This window comes from Ictidomys tridecemlineatus, chromosome 13 (genome assembly GCF_052094955.1).
Source record: "Ictidomys tridecemlineatus isolate mIctTri1 chromosome 13, mIctTri1.hap1, whole genome shotgun sequence".
NCBI lineage: Eukaryota > Metazoa > Chordata > Mammalia > Rodentia > Sciuridae > Ictidomys > Ictidomys tridecemlineatus.
The window spans coordinates 86,387,521-86,392,816 of record NC_135489.1 but is presented as its reverse complement, the minus strand read 5'-3'; the positions used below and the strand labels follow the sequence as shown (position 1 = coordinate 86,392,816).

The window sequence follows — 5,296 nt, the reverse complement described above, 5'->3', positions numbered from 1 at the left end:
AGGTAGGGCATTCATTCTCTCCACATTCCAGTCTGAATGGTTGGGCAAATCAGATACTGGAGGCCAGAAAGAACCCAGCCCAGAGGTGCAGGTGCTGGAGGTTGACAGTAAGGAGGCTGGCACTCACAAGGCACCTCAAGCTCCAACACCCAAGATTTTATTAGCAAGAGGTACTTTTTAAAGGTTTAGACGTGTGCCCTCCATCATGAGAAATAGAAAGAAAAACCTGGATTGGAGTCAGAGGTTGTTTTGAAGGTCCATTCAAAAAGTCACTTCTATTCATGCTCAAAATCCCAGCCATGTACATCCTACACATGGTAAGTACTCAGATGATCCTCCTGGGTAATGACATGTGCCCGGGAACGTGCAGGACCTGGACTGCAATAAGTTACTGCCCTGTTAGGACAGAGAGTGCCATGTTATTATTCACCTCCATCCAGGTTAGATTGCATTATGATGACCCTGTAAGTTGTATTAGACCACTGGTCTGAACCACCTGCAAATGTTTCTTACAGTGTGATCCTAACCTTCTCTCAAGAAGTGGGATCTACATTCTGTCCTCTTGTGAGCTGAACTGTGCTCCAAGCCCCAAATCCATACATTGAAATTTTAACCCTGAAGACCTCAGAATGGGACTGTATTTGAAGTCGTGTCTTTAAATGAAGGTTAAGCGACCTTAAACTGGTATAACCAGTGTCCTTATAGGAAGAGGAGATTAGGACTCAGATACACATGGAGGGATGACAGGGAGAAGACAGTTGTCTACAAACCAAGAAGAGAGGTCTCAGAAAGAACCAACCCTGTTCACTGCTTAATCTCCAGAACTGTGAGAACATTAGTTCTTTTTGTTTAAGACACCTGTTATGTGCCACTTAGCAGCCCTGGAAAACTACTATGCCTCCCCTTAAGCCTGAGCAGAACTTTGTCACCAATTACCTAAACCAACAGAATGCAACTTCCAAAGATAGCTGGGGAAAATGTCATAGTTTCCCCTGGTTTGCCATCTCTCCTGGATACTTGCAGCCAGAACTTGGCTGCCATGCTGAGGAAGCCCCAGCTAGCCAACAGGGAGAGATGGCATGTATAAGAACCGAGCCATCAGCCACCAGCCAGGTCCAATCACCAGACACATGCATGAGTGAAGCTACAGGAGATCCCAGCCCCTTCCCAAGTGTCTTTTAGTTGAAGTCCCTTCTGAATTCCAAACTCAACAAATCCATGAACATAAATAAACAGTTGTTGCATGCTGCTGTGTCTTTAGGTGATTAGTTATGCAATTCATTGTAACTGGAGCAGTCCTGAATAGGAAATAGTACAATTTTCAACTTGCTATTTAGATAACCAAGATGAGAAGCTCAAGGTCTTTCAAGGTCATACAGCTTGAAATGGTAAAAGAAATTTCACTGTAATTATTTGTTATCAAATGCAAATCACAAGACAGATAATATGGTAAGCCATCAGGGACATAAAGATGACCCTGGGGGGAGCCTCTTTGTATCTGTGCCTATGGTAACCACAAGTCATGGGCATTTTTGCCCAAGTTCTGTGTAAGTAGATATATGGATACATTCCAAGAAGTAGCATATTTATTTAAAATTTCACAAGGTAGTACATCATTTCCCCCACAAAGAGATGTCAACAATTCACTCTGCCCTCAGCACCTGTGTATACGTGAGCAACAATATGGGGCATATGTGTTTTTCCTTCCCCATAATTGCAAAGCTTTCAGATCTGATGCAATTATCTTTAAAACATCATATAATATACTTAACAAGAAAATGTTGAATTGTAACTTCAAAACCTGCTTTATTCTCCTCACACCATGGAAGGCTAGGAAAACAGCAATTATGCCAACTTCCTTTTTCTTCTTCTTTTCTCTTTATCTCCAAATTCTTGCTAACTACGCAATTACAGTCAGTCCTCTGTATCCATGAGCTCTGCATTTGAGGATTTGACCAACTCAGATTGAAAATATTTGGGAAAATAATTTTCATTCATATTGAACATGTGCAGAGTTTTTCTTATCACTATTCCCCAGATAATGTGGGATAACAGCTATTACAGAGCACTTACATTATATTGTGCACCACAAGTAATCTAGAGATTTTCTAAAGTGTGAAAAAGGATGTGCAAATGTTTTGTGAAATTACTACATCATTGTTTACCAGTTTTCAATTATTTTAATTGTACAAATTTATGGGGTATGGTGTGATAATTGGTCATACATGTATAATGTGCACTGATCAAATCAGGGAAATTAACATTTCTGTTTCCTTGTCATTACTTTATTTTTGAGCTTTTGAGCTCTTCTTTTGTAAATATCTTTTAAGTGCATAGCATGCACTTTTGAAAATACATGGATTCTTGGTACAGGAGAAGGGAATCCAGGAACCAACTTTCCATGGATACTAAGGAATGGCTGTATCTCTAAATTGTCATGTGATAGTAGTTGCATTCTGCTCTATATTTGGAATTTCCACACAATCCAGCCTTCATTGGACACTTACATGAATTCTGTACCCACCTCTCAATTTCCCAGTTTATCTCTTCAGTTAGCACCGGTCCAGCTCCAGGTGCTTGGTCAGCAGGACTCTGGTAGGGCATACCATGGGTCCTTGTTTGCTGGTCTCCTAATCCTGACAAGCTGACGCTCTCCATGTAGCCACATCATGCCTGCAGGCCTTTCCTTGGAGAGCTAGCTCCTCAGGAGCCATTCCTTTCCTTGTCTTTGCCTTTCATGGAGAAGCATGCATTTGATATTTTCTTCAATCTCAAGCATGACTCTCTGTACGTGTTCTTCACCTGTCTCTTGTTGATCAATTAATTCTCAATTTTACTTTTGCCTGGGTCTTTGTTGGCTCTTTTTTGATTATTGATAGTCTTTATGTGGAGTATCCACCACAGTAGACCAGATGTGGCTGAGGAACATTGTTAAGAAGAACCTAGGGCAGTGAGTCAGGTTCATGTGAATCCTGGATCATGGACATTTTGCCAAATTTCCAACCCTGGGGGTTGTCTCGGCAAATCACCACACTGCCTGGTCACCAGCCCTCAGGATGGCCCCAGGGGCATTCACTCTACTCTGGAGCCGTGGCAGAGCTCTCCACCCACCACAGAGCAGCCTGCCTCCTCCAGAGATGTCTGTCTGTCTTGGCTCCACCCAGTCCTGGCTCCTTAATCCTTCATGTTCCCAGGGCCACATGAGCCCCAGTACCCTCTTAGGTCTGCCTGGTCTCTTCCACCTCCCACTGTGGCCTCCACCTTAGACAGCTCTTTTCTTCAGCTGTGAGTTGGAGGTGTGGCAACATGGTCGTGTCATGGAAAATGGAGTTCTCTCTACTTAGAGTTCAGTTCTCCTTTGGAGGTCTCCTTATTGTTTGTGGTTGGTTTTACCTGATTCTACCACCCTCAACTGACAGATCAGGACACACCCCTCTTTATTCTCCAGGTCACTGAGTTTCAGTGTCAAACATTACTTTTTAAACCTTTTTGCAATTGAAATGCAATGTGATGTAGAAAGCCAAACATCTGAGCAACTTGATGCAGTTTTGCAAACTGATGATATTCATGCAACCAGCATCTTGAACACAAAAAGAACTTCAATAGCACCCCAGTTCCCATCCCCCTTCATCCAGAGGCTTTTAGATATTCAAATTGTCCACAGACACATACCCCCACTGAGCTACATCGCAGGATTTCATGCAGCATTAAATGCTTCAATACACCTAACCTACCCAATGCCATGGCTCTGCTTTAGTTACATTAAACACACTCAGAACACTCCTATTAGTCTCCAGTTGAGAAAAATCAACTAACACAAAGCCTATTTTATAGCCAAGTGTTGAATGTATCATGTAATTTGTTAACTGCTGAATTAAAAATGAAAAACCAGAACAATGGAATGAGTATGCCTTTGACCAGGGTAGTTATTAAGGTGAGAATTGCCCAGGTGAAGCAGCTCAGGTCACTAAGCAGAGGAGGTAGATAAATTCAGAATCACTCTGTTATACTAGACTAGGCTTGTGCTTGGAAGGTGAAGGAGCAGGCAGCAGGGAATGTGCTTATGTACCTACAGTGTCTTCTGACGCCACCAGCTCAGGGCTCTCTCCCATCACCAGAAAGAAAAGGAGCCAGGGAAGGGAAAGAGAAAGGAGGAAGGAATTTCAGATGGGGGAATTTAAATATTCAGCCCAAGAAAGCTCCTGACAGCCCCAGCCCCACACCATGAGGAATTCGGGACCAGAGACACTGCTGTTGGATTTTCAGGGGTAGGTGGGGAACTTTCCACATCCTAACTCATTCTCTTCCATTCACAGCTCCCAAGTCCTGGGGAGTCTCAGCTGGGCATTGCTACTAGTAAACCATCTGGAGATCCTGGGACTTAGATTCAGTGGTGAACGTCAGATACATGGTTTTATTCTCAGATGCCAGGGACATTCAGGGAGGCAAGGGTGCAGTCCAGCAATGTGTGCAGATGCTTGACGGCCATGGCACCGAAAATACCTGAGGCTCCCTGGAACCCCCGTCTCTGAGGTGAGGTCCGAGTGGCAGTAGAACCAAGCAGACGATGCAGGCAGAGATCAGAAGGCTGGAATGTGCCAGGCAGAGAGAACATAGTGCAAAGGCAGGAGGGAGCAAGCCATGTTTTCAGAACCACAGAATTTCAAAAATGCCTGGAATGCAGAAATGTAGAAAATAGGCTTTAGACTGTGTGGGTTCCATCAGAATAGAAACAGAAAGCACGCACTGTTCCAAATGGAATGATGACATGAAGACATTTCTAATTTAGAATGGTCTCAGGAAGGTTAGTGGCTGGGAGTCTAGATGCAGGGGCACCACACAGGAGGGTGGAGCAGCATCCAAGGAGGCAGCAGTTTACCTGGGCAGAGAGAGGGCACAGACTGGTGTTGGAAGTACTGCTGGCAGGACCCGGGACCTGACCAGGTGAGACGAGAGGGAGAGGTCTCCTGGCTCCCACTTTGGAGCTCTGGGGGCACCTGTTGGGTTGAAAGTGGAAAGTCAGCAAGGGAAATGGGACTGTCAGGGTTGAGCACCACTGTGGTGGTGTATAAATGATGGGTGTAAGGTCCGAGCTTAAGACCCAGAAGCACAAGCCACAGGCTGATTGCTGACCCTTGAAGCCACAAGCAGGGGCAGAGTGACAGCCCCAGGTACACTGTGATCTGAGAAGACAAGCAGCCCAGGGTGAAGCCTAGGAGAGCACCCACATTTAAGGAATGGAAAAAAAGATAGAAGCTTGCAACAAGTAAATGAGAGGAAGGAGGAGACGCTAGGG

General features: G+C 44.5%; 1 long non-coding RNA gene across 1 annotated transcript; it reads right to left on the bottom strand.

Moving 5' to 3' along the window:
* Window positions 1–1,564: 1,564 nt before the first annotated feature.
* LOC144370201 (uncharacterized) lies at window positions 1,565–4,994 on the bottom strand. Its single transcript, XR_013430099.1, has 2 exons — window positions 4,880–4,994; window positions 1,565–4,673 (listed from the first exon to the last, which is right to left on the bottom strand). It is a non-coding gene; the product is annotated as an uncharacterized LOC144370201 (long non-coding RNA).
* Window positions 4,995–5,296: the final 302 nt, after the last annotated feature.